Here is a 27,231-nt window from a genome sequence, read left to right on the forward strand (position 1 = left end):
GGTGCGGTAGCTCATGCTTGTAATCCCAGGACTTTGAGAGACCGAGGTGGGTGGATTGCCTGAGCTCAGGAGTTCAAGACCACCCTGGGCAACATGGTGAAACCCCGTCTCTACTAAAATACAAAAAATTCGCTGGGCGCAGTGGTTGGTGCCTGTAGTCCCAGCTACTCGGGAAGCTGAGGCAGGAGAATTGCTTGAACTCAGGAGGTGGAGGTTGCAGTGAGCCAAGATTGTGCCATTGCACTCCAGCCTGGGCAACAGAGTGAGACTCCAGCTCAAAAAAAAAAGTTTAAAAAGAGATTTTTAAAAATGTAGCCATTTCCCCATTGAGAAGAGAACTGTCCTCTATTTGTCACTTCAAATCTTAGGTTGGTGCAAATGTAATTGCAGTTTCTACCATGAAAAGTAATATAAACATCCAAATAATAACCACTCTAAGGAAGCAGCTTTTCAGAGAATTCAGGAATTCCAGCCAAGTTCTTAACTTCTTGGGGCTTATAAACCCCTGAGAAAACATGATGAAACATAGGAACACTTTTCCCGGAAAAAAAGGATGTATATACAAATTTGCATAAATATAGCCAGGTGTTTTTGACATTCTTTGAAGCTAGTGCCATAGACCAGATTAAGAAAAGAAGGTCAGTTAAAGACCTGCATAGAAGTTCTGATACTATTAGACGAGTTCTTAGGTAATTTGTTAATGTGAAATTTTGTCACATTACTTTTTAAATTGTTTGATATTCTACTCCACAGTTGGTACTTACATTCCTACCCAGAGTTTGCAGTCAGACGATTGGGGTTTGAGCATGCCTTTTGCCACTTTTAAGCTATATGATCTTGGAAAGTCACTTAACCTTTCTGAGTCTCAGCTTCTTTGTCTGTAAGTTTGAAATAGTAATAAATACACTAAGTGCTATTGTGTGATTAAAATGAGCTAATATAGTTGAAAGTCCTTCATAAGATTTAAAGAGCACTGTAAATTGGTGGTCATATTTTATACCATTATGTGCCAGAAATTCTTCTAAACTTTATTTTTTGAGATGGGGTTTTGCCATTTTTTTAACAAAAAAGTATTTTATTATTTTGCTGCAAAGCTGTTGCTTCACGTGTAAAAACAGCACCCACAAATGCAGTATATTGCAAAATTAAGATAGTGTTGTTCTTCATCTGACACTGTACAAGCAACAAAAACTTTTTCACTCCCTGTTATTTCCAATGGAAAGACCCATTAAGTATTTCAACCCAATCCAGGTACGGATATACACAAGTTACAATATTATAGAAGGCTTAAGAATAACAACGTTATTTTTGAATTATGTAATTTTTTTTATACTTTAAGTTCTGGGATACATGTGCAGAACTTGCAGGTTTGTTACATAGGTATACATGTGCCATGGTGGTTTGCTGCACCCATCAACCCGACATCTACATTAGGTATTTCTCCTAATGCTACCCCTCCCCTAGTCCCCCACCCTAGGACAGACCCTGGTGTGTGATGTTCCCCTCCCTGTGTCCATGTGTTCTCATTGTTTAACTCCCACTTATGAGTGAGAACACACGGTGTTTGGTTTTCTGTTCCTGTGTTAGTTTGCTGAGAATGTGGTTTCCAGCTTCATCCATGTCCCTGCAAAGACATGAACTCATCACTTTTTATGGCTGCATAGCATTCCATGGTGTATGTGTGCCACATTTTCTTTATCCAGTCTATAATTGATGGGGATTTGCGTTAGTTCCAAGTCTTTGCTATTGTGAAGAGTGCCGCAATAAACATACGTGTGTGTGTGTCTTTATAGTAGAATAATTTATAAGTCTTTGGGTACATACCCAGTAATGGGATTGCTGGGTCAAATAGGTATTTCTGGTTCTACATCCTTGAGGAATTGCCACACTGTCTTCCACAATGGTTTAACTAATTTACACTGTCACCAACAGTGTAAAAGCATTCCTGTTTCTCCACATCCTCTCCAGCATCTGTTGTTTCCTGACTTTTTAATGATCGCCTTTCTAACTGGTGTGAGATGGTATCTCATTGTGGTTTTGGTTTGCATTTCTCTAACAACCAGTGATGATGAGCTTTTTTTCTGCCTTCATTTCGTTATGTACCCAGTAGTCATTCAGGAGCAGGTTGTTCAGTTTCCATGTAGTTGAGCGGTTTTGATTGAGTTTCTTAGTCCTGAGTTCTAGTTTGATTGCACTGTGGTCTGAGAGACAGTTTGTTATAATTTCTGTTCTTTTACATTTGCTGAGGAGTGCTTTACTTCCAATTACGTGGTCAATTTTGGAATAAGTGCGATGTGGTGCTGAGAAGAATTGGTGGTGATGAGCTTTTTTTCATATGTTTGTTGGCCACATAAATGTCTTCTTTTGAGAAGTGTCTGTTCATATCCTGTGTCCACTTTTTGATGGGTTTGTTTGTTTTTTTCTTGTAAATTTGTTTAAGTTCCTCATAGATTCTGGATATTAGCCCTTTGTCAGATGGATAGATTGTAAATATTTTTTCCCATTCTGTAGGTTGCCTGTGCACTCGGATGATATTTTCTTTTGCTGTGTAGAAGCTCTTTAGTTTAATTAGATCCCATTTGTCAAATTTGGCTTTGTTGCCATTGCTTTTGGTGTTTTAGTCATGAAGTCTTTGCCCATGCCTATGTCCTGAATGGTATTGCCTAGGCTTTTTCTAGGGTTTTTATGATTTTACATCTTACGTTTAAGTCTTGAGTTAAATTTTGTATAAGGTGTAAGGAAGGGGTCCAGTTTCAGTTTCCTGCATATGGCTAGCCAGTTTTCCCAGATCATTTATTAAACAGGGAATCCTTTCCCCATTTCTTCTTTTTGTCAGGCTTGTCAAAGATCAGATGGTAGTAGATGTGTGGTGTTATTTCTGAGGCCTCTGTTCTGTTCCATTGGTCTATGTATCTGTTTTGGTACCAGTACCATGCTGTTTTGGTTACTGTAGCCTTGCAGTATAGTTTGAAGTCAGGTAGCATGATGCCTCTAGCTTTGTTCTTTTGGCTTAGGATTTTCTTGGCTATATGGGCTCTTTTTTTGGTTCCATATGAAATTTAAACTAGTTTTTTTCTAATTCTGCGGAGAAAATCGGTGGTAGCTTCATGGGGATAGCATTGAGCCTATAAATTACTTTGGGCAGTATGAACATTTTCACGACATTGATTCTTCCTATTCATGAGCATGGAATGTTTTTCCATTTGTTTGTGTTCTCTCTTATTTCCTTGAGTAGTGGTTTGTAGTTCTCCTTGAAGGGGTTCTTCACATCCCTTGTAAGTTGTATTCCTAGGTATTTCAATCTCTTTGTAGCAATTGTGAATGGGAGTTCACTTATGATTTGGCTCTCTGCTTGTCTATTATTGGTGTATAGGAATGTTTGCGATTTTTGCACATTGATTTTGTATCCTGAGACTTTGCTGAAGTTGCTTATCAGCTTAAGGAGATTTTGGGCTGAGATGATGGGGTTTTCTAAATATGCAATCATGCCATCTGCAAACATTATATAATTTTTATAACTAGTTTTTACCATGGATAATTTAATGAATTCTGAATACTAGAGCCTAGTCTCAAAAATCATAGGGTATTGTAAAAAAAGAAGAATATTATGTTTATCTATAATCATTTGAAAGATAAAGGGCATTTTCTTTCATTAGTGTTAACAGTAGTTTTTCTCCCATCGGTAATGCTAAAAGTTGCTATTCTAAGTCTTCTATCTACTGATAATTTAAAACAATTCTGCTGGGTTGCAAAATTTCTAGTAGTTTATTTAGGAGTTCCATTATCACTCCTCAATAGATTTCATGTATTTCTCATACACTTCTTCACTCATGAGTTCACCTCGTTCTGAAGAGTTACTCAGTGTCATCTTGATCAGCCAACCATCTTCATAACAAGATTTGTTGACAAGTCCTGGATTTTCTGCAAGAGCTTCATTAATTTAAGTTACTTCTCCTGATTAAAGAGAATAGATTTCACTACCAGCTTTCACACCTTCCAAAGCACCAAACTCATCTTGTTTGTTCAATTTTGTCCCAATTTCAGGCAGACTACAGTAAACAACATCTCCCAAAGCTTCTTGTGCAAAATTATTGACTCCCACTGTTCCAATACCATTTTCTGTTGTTATCCATTAATGCTTCTCTGTGAATTCAGGAACCCAGAGCAGAACGCGTCCTGTGCGCAGCGTCCAGATGGCACCCGCCCCCAGCTGCCAGGGCCTTGGCAGGCAGGGCGCGGCGGATGCCCCGAGCGCGTGCAGGCTGTAAAGCACGGCCCTCATGCTCCGTGCGGCTCACAGCACCACGTTCGCAGGAGTTTCGCTCTTGGCGCCCAGGCTGGTGCAACAGCGGGATCTTAGCTCTCTGTAACCTCCAGCTCCCAGTTCAAACGATTCTCCTGCCTCAGTCTCCCAAGTAGCTGGGATTACAGGGGCCTGCCACCACGCCCAGCTAATTTTTGTATTTTTAGTAGAGATGGGGTTTCACCATGTTGGTCGGCTGGTCTTGAACTCTTGACCTCAGGTGATCCACCTGCCTCGGCCTCCCAAAGTGGTGAGATTACAGGTGTGAGCCACCGCGCCTGTCCTAAACTAAGTACTGTCATTAACTTCATTTTTACCCATCAGAAAATTGAGGTTGGTAGAAGTCAAGTAACTTGCTTGGTGTCACACAGCTAGTAAGTGGTGGAATTAGGATTTGAACCTAGTCATTCTGACTCTAGATTGTCTGCTCTTAATTCTTATGCTGTGAATTACATTATTATTCACTCAAAATATAATATCCCTGCACTGCCCCATGATATAATGTTTTGATCATCTGATTAATTCTATTAACCTAGCACAGTGAGGAAAACTTTAATTCAAGTGGCAGTCAAATTCTAAGAAAAAAAAGGTATGCCACTTTCATCTGTTAAACCTTGTCTTGGTTTTGAAAACAATTTTTAATTAAAGTGTTTTACATTTAAATTTCATATTCTTAATATTTTTTCTTTCTTTTTTTTTCTTTTCTTTGAGAGAGAGTCTTGCTGTGTCACCCAGGCTGGAGTGCAGTGGCACAATCTTGGCTTACTGCAACCTCTGCCTCCCAGGTTCAAGCAGTTCTCCTGCCTCAGCCTCCTGAGTAGCTGGCATTACAGCTAATTAGACCACCAGCTAATTTTTGTGTTTTTATTTGTATTTATTATTATTATTTGTTTTTTGAGATGGAGTCTCGCTCTGTTGCCCAGGCTGGAGTGCAGTGGCACAGTTTCTGTTCACTCCAACCTCTGCCTCTCAAGTTTAAGAGATTCTCCTGCCTTAGCCTCCTGGGATTACATCACACCACCATTCCCTGCTAAGTTCAGTATTTTTAATAAAGACAAGGTTTTACCATGTTGGCCAGGCTGGTCTTGAACTCCTGACTTCAGGTGATCCACCTGCCTCAGGCTCCCAAAGTGCTGGGATTACAGGTGTGAGCCACTGTGCCCAGCCTAGTTATTGTATTTTTAGTAGAGATGGGGTTTTGCCATAATGGCTAGGCTGATCTTGAACTCCTGGCCTCAAGTGATCCTCCGGCCTCAGCCTCCCGAAGTTCTGGGATTACAGGTGTGAGCCACCATGCTCAGCCCTGTTTAACTTTTATACTGTAAAATTTTACTTTATTTAAGACTTTCTTTGGAGAAGTACTTGTAGAGGCTGGGGCAGGGAAAACACAAGGTGAGTCTGAGGCATCATGTGGTGCCAAAAAAGTAAGAAGTGCTCAAAAAATAATGGGGGCATGTCAGGAAGACATAGGGGCCAACCAGAAAGAGTGTCCAGTGGCCACAGCTGAAGCAATTCGAGCAAAAAGTAAATAACAATAGCATTGGATTATAGTTCACATAATAAATATTTATGAATTCATATTGATATTAACAAATAATTGAATTTGTAAAAACTAATGGGACAAAAGAGACAGCCTACATAAAATTCCAATTAATAAATATGGAAAAATGAGAGAAATAGAAAATTAAAAACAGAACACCACACTAATATTTGTTGCAGGCAAGATCCACTAATGGATGCTTAAAATCAGTGGAATAGAAACAGGATATTTCCCAAACTCAGTCATTTGAATTCTATTTTCAATTTCAACATATCTTCCCCAAGATATTTATTAGGGATAAAGGTAAAAATGGTAACTTTGTTGTGGAGAAACCTGGCAAATAGCACCTTAACCAAGTGAAGGAGACTAGCATTACTGTAATAAGACATATCAGTATCATGAATCCCCAATCATGATGTTGTGAGAAAGGCCCATCATTTCTGTGTATGCTTATCAAAAAAGGCATAAACTTGATTTAATCATGAGAAAACATCAGACACAGAAAACTGAAGAACATTCTACAAAAACCTGACCAGTACTCTTCAAAAATGTGAAAGTCATGAATGTCAAAGAGACACCGAATCTACATAGAGTCTACATAGTTGGCAACTAAAAGGACATAACAACTAAATGCAATGTGGGGCCAGGTGCAGTGGCTCATGCCTGTATCCCAGCACTTTGGGAGGCCAAGGCAGGAGGATCACTTGAGGTCAGGGTTTGAGACCAGCCTGACTAACACGGCGAAACCCCGTCTCTACTAAAAATACAAAAATTGGCCAGGTGTGGTGGCGTGGGCCTGTAATCCAAGCTACCTGGGAGGCGGAGGTAGGAGAATCACTTGAACCCAGGAGGTGGAGGTTGCAGTGACCCAAGATCACGCAACTGCACTCCAGCCTGTGCGACAGAGAGAGACTCCATCTCAAAAACATAAAAAGAAAGAAAAGAAAAACCAAAAATAAGTAAATAAATGAACACAATGTGGGATCCCAAATTTGATCTCAGAAAAGAAAAATGATGTTGGGAAAACCAGGGGAATACAAATAAAGTCTGTAGTTTAACTAATAATAGTATTATACCAATGTTAATTCATTAGTTTTGACAATTGTAATATGGTTACATAAAATGTTAACATTACGGGAAGCTGGATGAAGTGTACATGGGAATTCTTAGTTCTAGTTTTGTAACTTTTCTGTAAGTCTAAAATTATGTCAAAATAAAATGCTAAGAAGAAAAGTAAGCCCAGACCCTGCATTGTTTTAAAAAACTGTTTAAACAATCTAGTGCGATATTTTCCCAAACTCAGTCATTTGAATATAAATTTCAGGATTTTTGACAATCTATGTAATAATAGTAATATCAACAACAATTAACGTGTATTGAATTATCACAATATTTGACAAGGGAGGAAAATGAGGCACAAAAAAGTAAGCAACTTATTCAAGGTCACAGAACTAATAGGTGGTAGGACTAGGATTCAACCTTAGGTAATTTGATGTAGCATTCATCTTCATTTCTCCTCTACACTATCTCTCACCTGTATCCTATGCTGCTATGATATGTATCATTATTTACTTGCTAACTTAAAATTAAGCCCATTTTTAAAGTTAAAAAACAATAATCAAGCAAAATAATAAGCTATGTTATAGGGTCCTCAGCACAGGAGTTTTTGTTTTATCCACTAATATTTTATTCACAAGTTCGTTGAACAGTGCCTGGCACACAGAAGGTACTCAACAAATATTTGTTGAGTGAATAAGTGAATAAATAACTTTATATCACACCTATAAGTAGCAAACCAGCATCATTTGCCAGAAATAGAAAGTTATCTTCTAAGTAAATACGATGAAAATAATATAATATTATTAAATGCAATTGCTTCCTGAAGGCTCTGGACCTGAGCCCAATATCTCTATATTTAAAAAGTAATGTAAGTGCTAGAAGATATCAAAAGAGGTTACCAGTTCCAAACAGATGGATTCAAAGAGAGTAATTTTCTGAGTAAACCAATTTTATTCGAAGTCATATCAGTATGCCACCTAAAATAATCATACAAAAGACCGGGGTAAGTCCCTATTCTTTAGGAAAGATGGCCTTCTTCTAAAGGGATCAGTTGAGTCAGGGTTCATATAATGTTAGACAATTCAGTCTCTCTCAATCTTTTTCACTCCTTAAATATCATCTTGTCTGTAATATCCTACTTCCTCTTATTTGCCTCTCTATTCCTACCACCAATCTCCTAGATAATTATTTGTCTCTGTTACACTCTTTGTGCATTTCTCTTTAATACCACTTAAAACATAAATTCATAAATTCATAATTATCTTTTCCTAAGTCTGTCTCCTTCACTTAAATTATAATTATATTGGGCATCAGAGAGTGTGTCATAGCATGTTTATATCTCCAGAGCTCATACCAGTATCTAACAAGATGAAAGGCCCATAATAAACTGTTGATTTATTAAATTAAGGAAATTAGAGGAAAAGGGAGAATTGTGCAATTTTCTTCTATCCTTGAAGCCATGATTTTGTCATTGCCTGCATTTGAGACACTTATTCTTGAGATCATTCATAAGATCTTCCCAATACACATGAAGGTTCTACATGAAGATGAAAAGTACACACTGATCCTTTCCTTCAAAATACTTCAGAATTAATTTACTTCCTAGGGCAATTACAATATAGTATCTTTCTCCCTTTGGCAGAATAAATGCTTCGCCCAGGATGGGCACCTCCTTTGTAGATGTGACTGCAGCATTTTTGCAGCTTGCCGATAAAGCGGGATAGTGCTAAGCTCACTTTTTTATATCTGGGTGATGATCTCTGCTCTCCATAGAAAAAAATGATGGAATAATACAGGTCCTAGCTGACACGAGTAAGAAAGGTACAAGATAGTAAAGGAAACACATCACAGATCAACATTTTTACTAGAAACCAGAGCTGCAACCTTCCTCAGACATCTCTTAAGATGGCTAATAACAGTTTCGTGGAAACCAGCCTGTTAATAACTATTGCATTTGAGAACAGGATTCAATATATGAATACAAGCCCTAATATAGAGGCACATGGCAAGCATCTCTAAGATATTGAGCTGAAATCATCTCCATATTGTGAAATTATTATTCGGAAAGCAATAGCTTTCATATATATATATAATGTGTATATATATATATATATAAAATGTGTATATATATATATATAATGTGTATATATATATATAAAATATGTGTGTGTATATATATATATATATAATATACAAATACCTAGAAAAATAGAATGGAAAAGAGTCTATTTATAGTAAGTGTTAATAAATATAAAATACTTCATCTTCATTCATAATCAGAGAAATGTTATCAAAATTGTAAAACCACACAGATAACTAGTTTTCTTCTATCAAACAGGTGAAAATCTAAAAGTTTTACAACATGCCCTATTGGCAAAGCTGTCAAGAAACAGGCACTCTTATGCATGCAGCATAAACTGGCAAGATTCTTATGGAAGGTAATTTGGTAATAATATCAAAATTACAAATGCATTTACACTTTAACCTGCCAACGTCACTTCTGGGAATTTATCCTTTACACCTGCAACATGTGAAATTACAGATATACGCTGTTATTTATTGCCTCACTGTTTGTAATAGCAAAGGATTGGGGAAAAAAGCCAAACATCCATCAAAAGGGCTGTTTTTGTACAAAATATATTTGTACAAAAATTAATTAGGCAGGGCTCAGTGGCTCACGCCTGTAATCCCAGCACTTTAGGAGGCTGAGGCAGGCGGATCGCCTGAGGTTAGAAGTTCGAGACCAGTCTGGCCAACATGGTGAAACCCCGTCTCTACAAAAATTACAAAAATCATCCGGGCCTGGTGGTGCATGCCTGTAGTCCCAGCTACTTGGGAGGCTGAGGCACAAGAATTGCTTGAACCTGGGAGGCAGAGGTTGCGGTCAGATGAGATTGTGCCACTGCATTCCACCCTGGGCGATAGAACAAGAATCTGTCTCAAACAAAAACAAAAACAAAAATAAATAAATAAAATAAATTGTATAAATCTCAATTGAGAGACACTTTACAAAATATCTGACCAGTACTTCTCAAAACTGTCAAGGTCATCAAAAACAAGAAACTTCCACAGCCAAGAGGAATCTGAGATATGATGACTAAACATAGTATAATATTATGAAACAGGAAAAGATAAACTAAGGATATCTGAATAAAGTATACACTTTAGGTAGTCATAATAAATCATTATTGGCTCAATAATTGTAACAAGTGTACCATACTAAAGTAAGATGTTAATAATAGGGGAATCTGTCTGCCTGGTGTATGAGATTTCTCTGTACTATCTTCACAATATTTTTGCAAATATAAAACTGCTCTTAAAAATGAAGGTTATTAGGCCGGTCGCGGTGGCTCACGCCTGTAATCCCAACACTTTGGGAAGCCTAGGAGGATGGATCACTCGAGGTCAAGGGTTTGAGACTAGCCTGACCAATATGGTGAAACCCCATCTCTACTAAAAATACAAAAATTAGATGGTCGTAGTGGCAGGCGCCTGTAGTCCCAGCTACTCTGGAGGCTGAGACAGGAGAATCGCTTGCACCCGGGAGGCAGAGGTTGGAGTGAGCCGAGATCACGCCACTGCACTCCAGCCTGGCGGACAAAGCAAGACTCCATCAAAAAAAAAAAAAGGGTTATTAATAAAAGTATATAAATTATAGGATAGCCATATAATAGAACAGTTCTATACAACACTCAAGAAAGAACAAAGAGGCTCTCTCTGAAGTAACAACAACAAAAAAATCTTCAATGTTGTTAACTGAAAAAAGGAGTTGTGTAAGGACTTTTATTTGTCTAAAGAAACCCTGAGGTCGGGTGCGGTGGCTCACGGCTGTAATCCCAACACTTTGGGAGGCCGAGGCGGGCGGATCATCTGAAGTTAGGAATTCTAGACCAGCCTGGCCAACATGATGGAGCCCCTTCACTACTAAAAACACAAAAATTAGCCGGGCGTTGTGGTGGACGCCTGCAATCCCAGCTACTCAGGGAGGCTGAGACAGGAGAATCATTTGAACCCGGGAGGTGGAGGTTGCAGTGAGCAGAGATGGTGCCACTAGACTTCAGCCTGGGCTACAGAGCAAGACTCCGTCTCAAAAAAAAAAAGAAAAGAAAAGAAATCCTGCAACCCTACATGCACACACACGCATCTAATAACAGTGGCCATCTGTTGAGGTAGAGTGATGAAACAAAGTGGATGGAACACAGGGTGAGAAAACACACACACACACACACACATTAACCGTGTAAATGCAATACCTATTTAACTAATTTTGTTAACTCTTGTCTATATGACTGTATAAATAAGCAGTGAGATGGCCCCTGGGTAAAATGAGATCATAGTTGAGAAGCAAGCCTTTTCCTCAAATGCTACATCTTCCACTCTTGTATCTCTACGTATTCTTTTTTTTTTTTTTTTTTTTTTTTTGAGACAGAGTCTCGCTCTGTAGCCCAGGCTGGAGTGCAGTGGTGCGATCTCAACCTCCGCTCACTGCAAGCTCCGCCTCCCGGGTTCACGCCATTCTCCTGCCTGAGTCTCCCGAGTAGCTGGGACCACAGGCACGTGAGCCCGGCTAACTTTTTGTATTTTTAGTAGAGAAGGGGTTTCACCGTGGTCTCGATCTCCTGACCTCGTGATCCGCCCGCCTCGGCCTCCCAAAGTGCTGGGATTACAAGCGTGAGCCACGGCGCCCGGCTTTTTTTTTTTTTTTTAAGTGTAAAATGATTTGAGCCTGGCAAACCTGTATGAACTAATCTCCTACAACCAAAACTCCTAAATGCCTAAAAGATCATGCTACCCTTCCACAGTATCCTGTTTCTTTTTATGTAAAATGAGGGTGGGCATAAATAAAATTTTCTGTTCTGAAAAGCTCTTATTATCAAAGAAAGAGATAATTTATGGATAGAAAAAACAGGAGAGTAAGTACAGAATGGCAGATCTATAAGAAATTGTTCCAAATGAAAAACAAGCTATGAAAATTTGTATTTTCAAAAAAGATTAACGAAGTCAATCTCTGTCCTACCTCTACTGCAATATTCCTTCCCTGAATATTTTAACAACAGATATATAACAGGGACAGAATAATTTGAAATCAGAAGTTACTCATTTAAAAAAAACTAGTGATTTAAAGAGTAAAATTCATTTTGCCTTGATTCCAAAGAGCTGTTAGAAACACAACTTTCATGGAAGGACATTTAATTACGTGAGCTTCACAATAACATGATCTTCAAATCAGGCCTACCTGCTAACATTTGGGGAATCTGAGTCAAAAGCACATATTGAAGTCAACATCTCATGTTGACTTTAAAACTCTAAGTATTTTAAAGTTACAAACAAAGCAAAATAAACTGTTACATAAAATAATTAAATCCTCCTGCCTGGACACCTTTATAAAACCCTGAAAGATTAGGTTTTAATTTAGATTTCTCAAACTCTTCAAAGTTCCATACCCCCTTAGTCCCCAGTCCATGGCTATCCACCCTTGGGAGGGTGGCGGTGTGGAAGAAGTCATGGAAGTTGCTTGGGCCATGTGAGCTGGGAATTCCTCCATCCTGGCTACCCCAAATGTGTTCTGATGAGGGCATACAGACTCTCTGAGTGAGTACATCCCTTTAGCAACACAGACACCTTACCCCATGAAGAGGGGCAGGGCCCAAGAAAGGACAGAGTGGAAACCTCAAATGTTTGGGATTCAGGCTCAGGGGACATTCTCACTCTGGCCTAAGGATTATACTGCTTCAGATACTTCTTGGTGATGAATCATTAGATGAGGGAATAGAGAGTAAAGCTTTCATTCTTCTGGATCCTTTGGAATATTACTTTTAAATGTAGATTTTTATTATGACATTAGTTGACAGATCAAAAGTTGTAATGATTTGTCTTTTGGATCGCTTCTCAGCCTTCTGGCTAAGATCAAGTGTGATTTGTCTTTTGGCATCATGCAGCATTAGAATTTTCTGAAATTCAAGGTCATATACAAAGTGAAGTGGAGTTGGTTGATTCTTATGATTATTTTGTGTGGTTTTTACATAACGTGCAATCCAAAAGATAATCTCTAGGGAGGACTAATAGGAGTAGAGACAATGGAAAAGGAGACTTTTACCCTTCAGTTGATACCATTCTGAACTGTGGGATTTTCTTTATCATTTGGATATATCACACTTACATGAACATGACAAAAAATGAAAGATCTTTTAATAGTCCCTTATGCAAATATAGAAGTTTGAATGCTGAATTTAATGATGAGGCATAGGTCTTTTGGTCTCCAGATGAAACACTGCCAACTCAACATATTAGGTAATGTGATAAATACAGAAATGCTATTTTTTCTTAATGGCAACATTCACATTTGAAGCAAGCTGTCAGTAGCAAACAGCTTTGCTCAAGTTGCCTGGTTTAGCAGATGTCTTTGTTAGGAATGTGACAATTATCACCATTGTTTATTTCACTGAATATCAAGTAGTACAGAGGGAAGCCAAGTCCTCATCAATAGTGCACATGGTTAATTGCATCACGATAACTTCTAACATGCCTTACTCTTTGTTACTTGCTCTTAAAATTATGAAAAGACGTATCTGATTCTGACGAAAAAGGTGAATGCAGTTCAAAGTCAATATTAGCTGAAACACAAAACTATTTAGACTACATGGGAATAAGCAAATTATTTTTTTCCAGCTACTTTACTTGCTGTATAAAAATAAGAGGTAACATTTACTGAGCATTGACTTTGTACCAGATAATTAGGAAACACTTTACATATATGATCTCTTTCAATTACAATCAGAAGCTTCCCTGATATTTGCATATATTCTTTCACATGCACTGTGTCTTCCTTTTAGCATATTATTTGCTATATTGCCAATGGCTTGTTTTGATATGATGAATATCATGGCTTTTTGTCCACTAAATAATTCCTATTATGGAAGTTCCATTATAAGGAGAAAATGTGTATTATAATAAAGACTAAATTATTAAGGAAAACAAAATAAAAATCTTGCTCCCCAAAATAAGCTAAATTGATTCTTAATTCTATAAATTAAATCAAGTCAAAGCTTGATACAGAATTCAACAATTCAATAAACAATAAGACACCTACTGTGGGAGTGCTTCACATTCATTGGGTTGGATACAAAACTGAATTAGGCTGTGTCCCTCTCTTCCAAGATGTATGCTTTAATGGAGAAGCGAAACACACATGTGGGTGCCAAAACAGACTGTACTCAGTTCTGTGTTCCAGATATTAACCAAGTATTTGATAAGGCAGGGTGACTCTTGTTCTGACTTTGGTGATGGAGACAGAGCATTTTGAAAGAGAATGATTTGAATGAGGTCCCTGACCATGGGCCCTGAACTTTTCAGGGTCCCACTCTGGCCTTCTGGGGGTTCTACAAAAGCTGATCTAGGAGGAAGGCCACCAGACAGAGGTAATAGTCTAAGAAAAGGCAACTGAGACCCTGGTCTGTTTGAGAGACTTGCCACAGACCAGGCTGCAAGAATGGAGTGGAGATAAGACAAGAGAGATGGACTCAGATCAAATCATGGAGATCTTTGACTACAGAGGAAAGGGGTAGCGTATAAAAGTCTTTGAATTGGAAGTGTGACTTGGTCATATCTGAACCTTAGGAAGACGACACTAGCAGCAGTGTTCAAAAATGTGACATTCGAGGTGACAGAGAAAGACAACTAAGTAAGCCAAAGAAAGAAAGTTCCCTTTCTCTCTCTCTCTCTCTCTCTCTCTCTCTCTCTCTCTCTCTCCTCTCTTTTTCTTTGACGGAGTCTTGCTCTGCCACCCAGGCTGGAGTGCTGTGGTGTGATCTCAGCTTACTGCAACCTGCCTCCCGGGTTAAAGCGATTCTCCTGTCTCAACCTCCCGAGTAGGTGGGACTACAGGTGCATGCCACCACACCCGGTTAATTTTTGTATTTTTAGTAGAGATGGGGGTTTCACCATATTGGTGAGGCTGGTCTCGAACTCCTGACCTTAGGTGATCTGCCCACCTCAGCCTCCCAAAGTGCTGGGATTACAGGTGCGATGCGCTGCGCCCGGCCAAGAAAGAGCTTTCTATAATGTGAAGAAATCACTGTGAATGGTACAGTTATTTTGCTATTTTTTACTAACTCGAGGAAGACAAACTGAAACCAGAGAGACTTTTTAACATGCTATTGCAATAGTCCACAGAAGAGTTAATAAGTTTCTGAAGAAGGGAGTGAACAGAGAAGATGGATTTGAAAAATAATGGTGGAAGGAGATGCCATTGGATTCATTAGCCAAGATCAAAAACACACCAGTAAAAAGTGATGAGTTGAATTTAGATCAGAGTTTAAAGTGTCTGCAATGCATCAACATGGAATGCTCAGCATCCAGTTAGAAATAAGGGTCTGATTAGGGGAAGACAGATGAGGGCTAAAGGGACAGAGGTAGGAGTTACTCTCACAAAGGTAAGAGGTAGAGCAATTAAATAATTGAGTCATAAGATAGGATGAGATTACCAAGGGACTATTGAGAGTTAAAAGAAAGGACTGAACCCTGAATCTTCAGAAAACGTATATTTAACGGGCCTATTCTAAAAGGGGAGAAGAGGAATCCTGAAAGGAAACTACACAGAAGCAGTTCACGAAGCAGTAGGAGAGGAGAATGCAACATGAATTCCAGTGGAGATGAGGGTTCTAGTGAGAAAAGTGTGGTCCATGTTGTCAAATTCTGCTGAAAACAGAATTTGAGCAGAAGGTCTAAGAAGAGGTTTTTGGCTTTTGAACTTTTCAGGGGCTGAAGGTGCTTAGGATTAAGTGGGAGAAGAAACCAAGATGGATGAAGTTTGTGGATAAAGAAGAAGGAGAGAGACAGAAATGCAACGAATGGAAATTAGAGTCCAGGGAGAGTCTCCTTAGGGCAGGAGAGAAATAGTTTGCAGGTATTAAGGGGAGGACTGGAAGAGAGCAAGGCCTAGAAAATGTAAGGGGAAGAGATGATTGATAGAGCAAAGTCAAAGAGTACATGGGAAGGGAAGAGAGAAAAAGGGTAGATGAAAACACTGGCTTTAGAAGAAAATCACAAAAATTCTTCTTCAGAAACTGGGGGAAGATAAAGTGAATAGGTAATAATTTGGACAAAATGATATTTATAAGTTATTCTTATCAGATGACCTCCAGCTTCTGGTAAATTAGGTGGCAAAAGAGGTTAGAGGTAGATGTAGAAATTTGATGAGACTGCAGAGGAGTGAAACAACAGATAGAACTATTTTAAGAGTGAATGAATGAGAGGTAAGAAAAGGAATATCCAGTGTTGTTGAGTTCCAAGACAAACTGGATAGTACAACTTTTAGAGCAGTCAGTCAGTCTGGTTATGGCATGTTCTCCAGAAATGTTCAGCTGCCAAGAAAAGGGTAAAGAAGATACAGATGGTTTCCTTAACTAGGGCTGGAAATTGGCAGAACAGGTATGACAGAACAACAGTGAGGTGAGTCATTAGAATGCTGGTGAGGGCAAAGTGAGAAAAGTTGTCCTAGGGACTCATGAGGTGCTTTATGATGTCCTATGAAGTCAGGAAGACTAGCGGATAGGGAAGAGCAAAGGGACTGGATCTAAGGATGTGAAGAATGGGTCAGAAGGTATGAAGTTACAGGAGAGATAGAAAGATAGGGAGTGGTCAGAGGAAACTTTTCATGTTTGACAGTCTCAGATGTGGAGAAGTTGAGGGTGATGGTGGAAACTAAGGTATGGCTGGCTACACCAAAGAGGATCTGAGGCAGAATGAGATGAAAGTCACAAAGATCAAGTTAAGGAGCCAATAGTTCAGAAAGTTAGAAAGATTATTAACATGGATTTTGAATCCCCCAAAATACTGTAGTTGGTAGCTGAGATTTCTTTAATATGATGAAAGCCATACATTAATATGATATCAAAACATGAGTCACTAGAAAAGTATCTGGAAGGGGGTCACTCAACCTTGCTCCTTCAACAAATATATATCAGGTAATACAATGGGCTTAACATGAAACTACATTCAACAAGCATGATATGATGCACATGTTTTTAAACAATGGTTTAATTAATGTTTAGAGTTCAGTTCCCACTGTCAGAGTACAGCTTAGCACCTCATGGATGACTTTGCACTAAAAGTAGAAAATACAAATCAGTTACTATGAAGAAGGAGAGAAAAGGTAGAGAAGCTAAATCCAGTAATTAAGAAACATCACCATATATTTAAATAAATGGTTGGACCAAGTAAACAATAATAATGTTCAAGAAATTACTTATATTCATCATGAAACTGCTAATCATTCCCTAATGTTTTGCCCTAAGAGTATACATTTTCACACTCAAAGATTCTCTGTACAAACAGTCAATGAACCCAGAAATGCAGGCTTTCTCACCAATTTGCCTTCTAGGTTGTCATAGGACTAGCTTGGTGGTGGCACATCTGGAGCCATCAAATGCAGGAACCACAACAAATGGGACTCACTGGTTCTTTGTACCCCAGATGGGAACACAGACACAATTTTCTAAAGTTCTGAAAATAAATAAATTGTTTTTTTAGAGACAAGTACAGTGACTCTATTATATACACTCATCAGGAGATTGTGCAGAGTTTGGGATGTTGTAATCATCTAACTCAAAGAGGAATTGTTAGCCAGATGTCGAAAAATACATGTAAATAGGCTCTGGGAGTACATGTTATCTCTAAATTTTCCCAAAGAATGCTGACCTAGTTCTAGAACATTTATTTACATATGCTTTTCAAACAATCTTTAAAGTAAACTGAGAAGCCCTATTTTGCATTACTTTGGTTAGTCCAATATAGATAAAACATTGATAATTGTTGAAGCTGTGTGGTGGATATGAGGATTTATTATACTCTTCTCTCTTTTGTATATGTTTGAAATGTTTCATAATAAAAGGTAAAAAAATATAAAATGAGAGAGGAGACCATTACCTTATGGGGCTTGTATAGCTGGTGGTAAATGAGACCTCTTTCTTTTCTTCTTCTGTTGACACACTGTAACCTGTGAGAAGCTGCTTACTCAAGTGCCATTTTCAACAGAACAAATTAGAATGCACTGACCCTAACATATGGATGGTATAACATCATTATTTTTCCTCATATTCCTTCATGCTTCATAAAATTCTTCCACGTGCGGTCATTTCATTTGCTCCCATGGAACTTCTGTATTCACAGGCTTCTCCCAAATAGTTGTCCTCCCAACATCCATCCTGAATGCAACAGGTTTTAATTATTCATGAACCAATCTTTATTGAACGCCTAGTAAGTGCCATTATTTTAACATCATTTTATAAATTCCATGGCTAATTATTTTTGTATGACAAAAATATCATCTAACAGAAAGCATTTATTTCCTCAATAAACATCTATTAAGCACCTACTATCTGCAAAGTAGAAATCAAGGCCTTGGTTATAAAGCTTACTGGAAACTTCTGCAAGGAAGCAAAAATGGTTGAAGATTAGTGAGGTGAGGGCCTGGCGCAGTGACTCACACCTGTAATCCCAGCACTTTGGGAGGCCAAGGTAGGTGGATCATGAGATCAGGAGATTAAGACCATCCTGGTTAACATGGTGAAACCCCCGTCTCTACTAAAAATAAAAAAAATCAGCCAGGCGTGGTGGCATGCACCTGTAGTCCCAGCTATTCAGGATGCTGAGGGAGCAGAATCACTTGAACCCAGGAGGCGGAGGTTGCAGAGCCTGCCACTGCACTCCAGCCTGGGTGACACGGGTTCTGTCTCAAAAAAAAAAAAAAAAAAGATTAATGAGGTGGCCCTTCTAGTGAGTAAATGGGAGTATTTAAAAATGCAGATTCCCATGCTGTTTTGGTTACTGTTGTCTTGTAGTATAGTTTGAAGTCAGGTAGCGTGAGGCCTCCAGTTGTGTTCTTTTGGCTTAGGATTGTCTTGGCAATGCGGGTTCTTTTTTGGTTCCATATGAACTTTAAAGTAGTTTTTTTCCCAATTCTGTGAAGACAGTCATTGGTAGCTTGATGGGGATGCCACTGAATCTATAAATTACCTTGGGCAGTATGGCCATTTTCACAATATTGATTCTTCCTATCCAGGAGCATGGAATATTCTTCCATTTGTTTGTGTCCTCTTTTATTTTGTTGAGCAGTGGTTTGTAGTTCTCCTTGAAGAGGTCCTTCACATCCCTTGTAAGTTGGATTCCTGGGTATTTTATTCTCTTTGAAGCAGTTGTGAATGAGATTTCACTCGTGATTTGGCTCTCTGTTAGTCTGTTATTGGAGTATAAGAATGCTTGTGATTTTTGCACATTGATTTTGTATCCTGAGACTTTGCTGAAGTTGCTTATCAGCTTAAGGAGATTTTGGGCTGAGACAATGGCATTTTCTAAATATACAGTCATGTCATCTGCAAACAGAGACAATTTGACTTCCTCATTTCCTAATTGAATACCCTTTATTTCTTTCTCCTGCCTGATTGCCATGGCCAGAACTTCCAACACTATGTTGAATAGGAGTGGTGAGAGAGGGCATCCCTGTCTTGTGCCAGTTTTCAAATGGAATGCTTCCAGTTTTTGCCCATTCAGTACGATATTGGCTGTGGGTTGGTCATAAATAGCAGTTATTATTTTGAGATTAGAAGGGTGATCATAAAAAGTCAAGAAACAACAGGTGCTGGAGAGGATGTGGAGAAATAGGAACACTTTTACAGTTAGTGGGAGTGTAAACTAGTTCAACCATTGTGGAAGACAGTGTGGCGATTCCTCAAGGATCTAGAGCTAGAAATACCATTTGACCCAGTGATCCCATTACTGGGTATATACCCAAAGGATTATAAGTCATGCTACTATAAAGACACGTACATGTATGTTTATTGTGGCACTATTCACAATAGAAAAGACTTGGAACCAACCCAAATGTCCATCAGTGACAGACTGGATTAAGAAAATGTGGCACATATACACCATGGAATACCATGCAGCCATAAAAAAGGATGAGTTCATGTCCTTTGTAGGGACATGGATGAAGCTGGAAACCATCATTCTGAGCAAACTATCATAAGGACAGAAAACCAAACACTGCATGTTCTCACTTATAGGTGGGAAGTGAACAATGAGAACACTTGGACACAGGGTGGGGAACATCACACACTGGAGCCTGTGGTGGGGTGGGGGGAAGGGGGAGGGATAGCATTAGGAGAAATACCTCATGTAAACGATGAGTTAATGGGTGCAGCACACCAACATGGCACATGTATACATACGTAACAAACCTGCACTTTGTGCACATGTACCCTAGAACTTAAAGTATAATAAAAAAATTGTTTTCATTGTGTGAGGGATAAAATACTACAAATTGGGTTCAGTGTATACTGTTTGGGTGATGGATGCACCAAAATCTCACAAATCGCCACTAAAGAACTTACCATGTAACTGAATACCATCTGTCCCCCCCCAAAAACGTATGGAAATAAAAATTTTTTACAAATGCAGATTCCTAGGCCCTGCCAACAGAGATTTAAATTTGAGGTAGTCCCAGAAAAGGCTGAGAACCACTGGTCTAAGTCACTAAGTCTAAGGTGCCCAAGAGACTAGTCTGACTTAAGCTGGCCTTCAACTTGGAGTGTAGTTGGCAGGTGTAAGCAGGCAGGATATTTGTCTGAAGCTGCATCCTGGTCCCGGAAGGAATCTGAAAACAGGGTCCAAACCTAGAGAAAGAACTCAGCAGGATTTAGGCAAGGGGTCAGGACTCAGAGCTGCCAGGGTTTAGGTTTAAGGCAATGCTTTGGTTCTGGTGGAGTACTAAGCAAGGATCCTGAAAAGATCTGCTGTATATTTTGTCCCAGTTGTGTAGCAGGCACTGTGCAAAGCTCTTACTCACGTCATCTCATTGAATCCTTAAAATTAGCCCTGTGAGACAGGTTGATTTGCCCAAAGTCAGACAGCCAGTAAGAGGCTGAGTTGTAATTTGAGCTTAACTCTATTCTAACTGCAAAGCCCTTCTCTTTCTGCCCCTTCATGGTGCCTACAAGGACTGGGGCAAAGGGTCATCAGGCTCACCCAGGGCAACAGCAAGGGAGACCATTCGAGTATAAGGGGCTCTGCTCATGTAAGCCTTCAGGCCTCTGGCTATTTCCACACTCCCCTCACTAGTGGGTGAAATAAACTCCCAGTGACTGATAGGGTTCTCTTGATTTCCAGCATTATGTCTCAGGCAACACAGGAAAATTGGCAGGTTTCTGTTTGTGCCCACAGCCTTCCTGATTATATCTGTTTCTTCTCTAGTCCCTTAGGAGGGGCCTACTATCCTCATGCTCTTCACCTCCATTCCCATTCAGGAATACATGTCTGATGACAGATGAAAACATTGTGCTTTTGGGACCTATTGAGTTTGAACAAAGATGAGGTACTTACAAGGATAAAAGTGGTATCAAGAGCTGGAGATAGGAAAGATTTGGAAGATAAACCTAATTCCCAGACATCACACTTATAGATAGGCTATAGCACATTCAAACTGCTCCTATTGCTATCTGAAGAGAAATGATAAGATTTTGGGAGATGAGCTGATCAAGAGTTCTGCTGCTTCAGAGATTCTCTAGAAGTACTTTTCATACCACTGTACAGGCCTATGTATACAAAGTCCTCATTTTTCACAGGGAACAATAAGTATGTGTACACTTCTCACAAAGACAGTCATGAGTGCTTACAACCCATCAAAGCCTCTTTCTTTTGATAACTGAAGTGATAGACCCAGTCACTGCTTTATTAGTATTCCAAATACCAGCACCACCCTACCCTACAATAAACAGAGTCAACAAGAGTGGCTCTCCTGGTACTCTTCACCTCACCAACAATGAGAGCTCAAGACCATGGAATTTTCTTCTACTTACCAGTGTATCACTTGTGAGTTCAAAATTGTCCTAGCAAATACTTCTGACTAATGGCTACCAGACACATTAATATATATTTTAAAATTTACCAGTGGTAGTTTATTTGCTGAGGGAATACAGTAATGAACTTTGAATGATATAATAAGATAATGTCAAACTGGATGACAATTTTTCTTTCTTTTTTGAAATGGAATCTTGCTCTATCACCCTGGAGTGCAGTGGCGTGATCTCAGCTCACTGCAACATCTGCCTCCCAGGTTCAAGTGATTCTCCGGCCTCCCAAGTAGTTGGGATTACAGGCACCCGCCATTGCGCGGGGCTAATTTTTGTATTTTTAGTAGAGACAGGGTTTCACTATCTTGCCCAGGCTGGTGTTGAACTTCTGACCTCAAGATTCCACCTGCCTTGGTCTCCCAACGTGCTGGGATTACAGGCGTGAGCCATGGCACCTGGCCATGATATAATTTTTAAACATGAGTTCAGACTATATACAGCTTTCTACAACTTGAGGTTTTTGACTTACCATGGATATCTTTTCAGGCCTGGTGTTATTTATATGATTGGACTGCAATTTATGACACAACTGTCCTATTAACAGACAATTAGGTTATTTACTATTTTTGCTGTTTCAATCAGTGCTATAATCAGCATCCTTACATAAATATCTTTTGACGCCTGGCGCGGTGGCTCACACCAGTAATCCCAGCACTTTGGGAGGCAGAGTTGGGCGGATCACTTGAGGTCAGGAGTTTGAGACCAGCCTGGACAACATGGTGACAACTCTATCTCTACTGAAAAAAAAAATACAAGAATTAGCTGGGCGCAGTGGCGGGTGCCTGTAATCCCATCTACTTGGGAGGCTGAGGCAGGAGAATTGCTTGAATCCAGGAGCGGAGGTTGCATGAGCCAAGATCGTGCCATTGTACTCCAGCCTGGGCAACAGAGCAAGGCTCCATCTCAAAAAACCAAAACATAACAAAAAATCTTTTGATATATGTACTAGTTATTTTTCTAGGACAAACATCTACAACAGGAATTGCTGAATCAAAAGGTAGTACATATTAACTAGACTTTGGTATGGGATGAACTACATCCCTCAAAAATTTATATGTTGACGTCCTAACCCCTAGTCCTCAAAATGGAACTGTATTTGTAGAGATAAGGCCTTTGAACGGTAAGTCAAAATGAAGCTGTTACGGTGCACCCTAGTCCAATCTGACTGGTGTCTTAATAAGAAGGAATTTGGACACACAGAGGTACACACACAGTGGGAAGACCACGTGAGGACACAGTGACAAGGTGACCATCTGCAAGCCAAGGAGAGGGGCCTCAGGAGAAACTCAATTTGCTAACACCTCGATCCTGGACTTTTAGCCTCCAGATCTGTGAGAAAATTAATTTCTGGCATTTAAGTCACCCAGTTTGTGGTATTTTGTTATGACAGCCTGAGAAGACTAATAGAGGAATCACTCTAAAAGCCTGGGTGGACCCCCAGGTAATCCGCCCACCTCAGCCTCTCAAAGTGCTGGGATTACAGGTGCGAGCCACTGGACTCAGCCTGGATGAAAATTTTTCTATATCCTGTATACACAACAGGATAAAGTAATTTATTTCTATATCGTGTACACAATAGAAGAAAGGCAGCATGATAAGGCAGACCAAGTATCGGGCTTTGTTACTTATTAGCTGTGCAACTTTTGCAAATTACTTAACTTCTCTGAGCTTTGTTTTCTACCATGAGAAAACAAAAGAGTAATACTTGCCCTGAGAAGTTTTTGTGAGGATAGGGCATAACATATGTGAATGTCTAACAATACCTGGGATTTAGAGAGTTGATGTGGGGCCCCTAAGGTGTGAGCAAGCTGTTCAAAAGATATTTATGTAAGGATGCTGATTATAGCACTGATTGAAGCAGCAAAAATAGTAAATAACCTAATTGTCTGTTAATAGGACAGTTGTGTCATAAATTGCAGTCCAATCATATAAACAGCTTGCTCCCTCCACTCGTGTCCTTTGTCCCTTCCTTCACTTCCTTCATCGCCCTTACCCTCCTTGTTTGTTGCAATTTCTTTAACACAGTGTTTATTATAAACCTTGAGGAATTTCAAGGATCTTTGGAGGTTTGTGAACGATTTGTTTTTTGATGTATCTCATTCTGGCATGGCATGGCATTAAGATTACAGGAAGAAGTTATTAAGGTATTTTCCCATTCACTTATCCCCACTTGTTGTCATATAAACTATAAAACAATGAGAAGAAAATCAAGAATATCTTTCCCATATTTCTTTCTTTGATTGATGGGAGTAAATAGCTCACCTTTAGTAGGTCATTTTAAGTACATTAGTCTTTAGATTAAGACAATTAAATCACCCTAGATCAACCTAGTGGCTAGGGTAAGTTAACACAACCTTTGCAACTGAGCCTTAACATATTCCCTCTTCCTGACCATGCCTCCTCCCTCAACTTTCACCATATCTGATGCATGTGCTTTTTTGAGAAAAAGGTAGGCAGGAAACTTGAAATGACTTGAGGATCTACATACATTCCATTCTGCAGCCATCCTCAATTACCTTCACATACTTGACATCCTTTCGATTTACCAAAGAAATTATATGCCTAAAATGGCACAGCTACAGTAGCTGGAATGATTGGTGTCAAGGTATAATATTGTTTTCCTCCTTCAGCAAATCATTTTTTTATTATTATACTTTAAGTTCTAAGGTACATGTGCACAAAGTGTAGGCTTGATACATATGTATACATGTGTCATGTTGGTGTGCTGCACCCATTAACTCGTCATTTACATGAGGTATTTCTCCTAATGCTATCCCTCCCCCCTCCTCCTACCCCACCACAGGCTCCGGTGTGTGATGTTCCCCACCCCGTGTCCAAGTGTTCTCATTGTTCACTTCCCACCTATAAGTGAGAACATGTGGCGTTTGGTTTTCTGTCCTTGTGATAGTTTGCTCAGAATGATGGTTTCCAGCTTCATCCATGTCCCTACAAAGGACATGAACTCATCCTTTTTTATGGCTGCATAGTATTCCATGGTGTATATGTGCCACATTTTCTTAATCCAGTCTATCACTGATGGACATTTGGGTTGGTTCCAAGTCTTTTCTATTGTGAATAGTGCCGCAATAAACATACGTGTGCATGTGTCCTTATAGTAGAATGATTTATAATCCTTTGGGTATATACCCAGTAATGGGATTGCTGGATCAAATGTTAATTCTGATTCTAGATCCTTGAGGAATCACCACACTGTCTTCCATAATGGTTGTGCCAATTTACACTCTCACCAACAGTGTAAAAGCGTTCCTATTTCTCCACATCCTCTCTAGCATCTATTGTTTCCTGACTTTTTAACGACTGCCATTTTAACTGGCATGAGATGGTATCTCATCGTGGTTTTGATTTGCATTTCTCTGATGACCAGTGATGATGAGCATTTCTTCATGTGTCTGTTGGCTGCATAGATGTCTTCTTTTGAGAAGTGTCTGTTCATATCCTTTGTCCACTTTTTGGTGGGGTTCTTTGTTTTTTTCTTGTAAATTTGTTAAAGTTCCTTGTAGATTCTGGATATTAGGCCTTTGTCAGATGGGTAGATTGCAAATATTTTCTCCCATTCTGTAGGTTGCCTGTTTACTCTGATGGTATTTTCTTTTGCCATGCAGAAGCTCTTTAGTTTAATTAGATCCCATTTGTCTATTTTGGCTTTTATTGCCATTGCTTTTGGTGTTTTAGTCATGAAGCCCTTGCCCATGCCTATGTCCTGAATGGTATTGCCTAGGTTTTTTCTAGGGTTTTATGGTTTTAGGTCTAACATTTAAGTCTTCAATCTGTCTTGAATTAATTTTTTGTATAAGGTGTAAGGAAGGGATCCAGTTTCAGCTTTCTACGTATGGCTAGCCAGTTTTCCCAGCACCATTTATTAAACAGGGAATCCTTTCCCCATTTCTTGTTTTTGTCAGGTTTGTCAAAGATCAGATGGTTGCAGATGTGTGGTGTTATTTCTGAGGCCTCTGTTCTGTTCCATTGGTCTATATATCTGTTTTAGTACCAGTACCATGCTGTTTTGATTACTGTAGCTTTGCAGTATAAAGTCAGGTAGCATGATGCCTCTAGCTTTGTTCTTTTTGCCTAGGATTGTCTTGGCAATGTGGGCTCTTTTTTGGTTCCATATGAACTTTAAAGTAGTTTTTTCCAATTCTGTGAAGAAAGTCATTGGTAGCTTGATGGGGATGGCATGGAATCTATAAATTACTTTGGGCAGTATGGTCATTTTCATGGTATTGATTCTTTCTATCCATGAGCGTGGAATATTCTTCCATTTGTTTGTGTCCTTTTTTTTGTTGTTGTTGAGCAGTGGTTTGTAGTTCTTCTTGAAGAGGTCCTTCACATCCCTTTTAAGTTGGATTCCTAGATATCTTATTCTCTTTGTAGCAATTGTGAATGGGAGTTCACTCGTGATTTGGCTCTCTGTTAGTCTGTTAATGGTGTATAGGAATGCCTGTGATTTTTGTACACTGATTTTGTATCCTGAGACTTTGCTGAAGTTGCTTATCAGCTTAAGGAGATTTTGGGCTGAGATGATGAGGTTTTCTAAACATACAATCATGTCATCTGCAAACAGGGACAATTTGACTTCCTCATTTCCTAATTGAATACCCTTTATTTCTTTCTCTTGCCTGATTGCCCTGGCCAGAACTTCCAATACTCTATTGAATAGGAGTGGTGAGAGAGGACATTCTTGTCTTGTGCTGGTTTTCAAAGGGAATGCTTCCAGTTTCTGCCCATTCATTATGATATTGCCTGTGGGTTTGTCATAAATAGCTCTTATTATTTTGAGATACGTTCCATCAATACCTAGTTTATTGAGAGTTCTTAGCATGAAGCACTGTTGAATTTTGTCGAAGGCCTTTTTTGCATCTATTGACATAATCATGTGTGCTGTTTATGTTTGTCATCAGGTTTGTCAAAGATCAGATGGTTGCAGATGTGTGGTGTTATTTCTGAGGCCTCTGTTCTGTTCCATTGGTCTATATATCTGTTTTAGTACCAGTACCATGCTGTTTTGATTACTGTAGCTTTGCAGTATAAAGTCAGGTAGCATGATGCCTGACTGTATCCTGAGACTTTGCTGAAGTTGCTTATCAGCTTAGATGGATTACATTTATTGATTCCTTCATCAAATCATTTTACATGTAAAGTGAAAGATTGCTTTGCTGGAGATTGTTATGTATTGGTGACAAAAGGAGAGAGGAAGAGAGAGTATCTGCCAGTGACTGAAGAGAGGGCTTTACTTTCATCATCTTTTCCTTCTCTTTTTTTCTTTTCAGAGTTCACCTTGGTTGATTAAGCACCACAGGGGGCCGGGTGTGGTGGCTCATGCCTGTAATCCCAGCACTTTGGGAGGCCAAGGTGGGCGGATTGCCTGAGACCAGGAGTTCAAGACCACCCTGGGCAACATGGTG

At 39.3% G+C, this 27,231-nt stretch overlaps 1 pseudogene; it reads right to left on the reverse strand.

Moving 5' to 3' along the window:
• Window positions 1-3,506: 3,506 nt before the first annotated feature.
• Window positions 3,507-27,231, reverse strand: part of LOC117072231 — a 33,559-nt pseudogene continuing 9,834 nt past the window's right edge.

This window comes from Trachypithecus francoisi, unplaced genomic scaffold, assembly GCF_009764315.1.
Source record: "Trachypithecus francoisi isolate TF-2019V2 unplaced genomic scaffold, Tfra_2.0 Lachesis_group4, whole genome shotgun sequence".
In the NCBI taxonomy this organism is placed as follows: Eukaryota; Metazoa; Chordata; class Mammalia; order Primates; family Cercopithecidae; genus Trachypithecus; species Trachypithecus francoisi.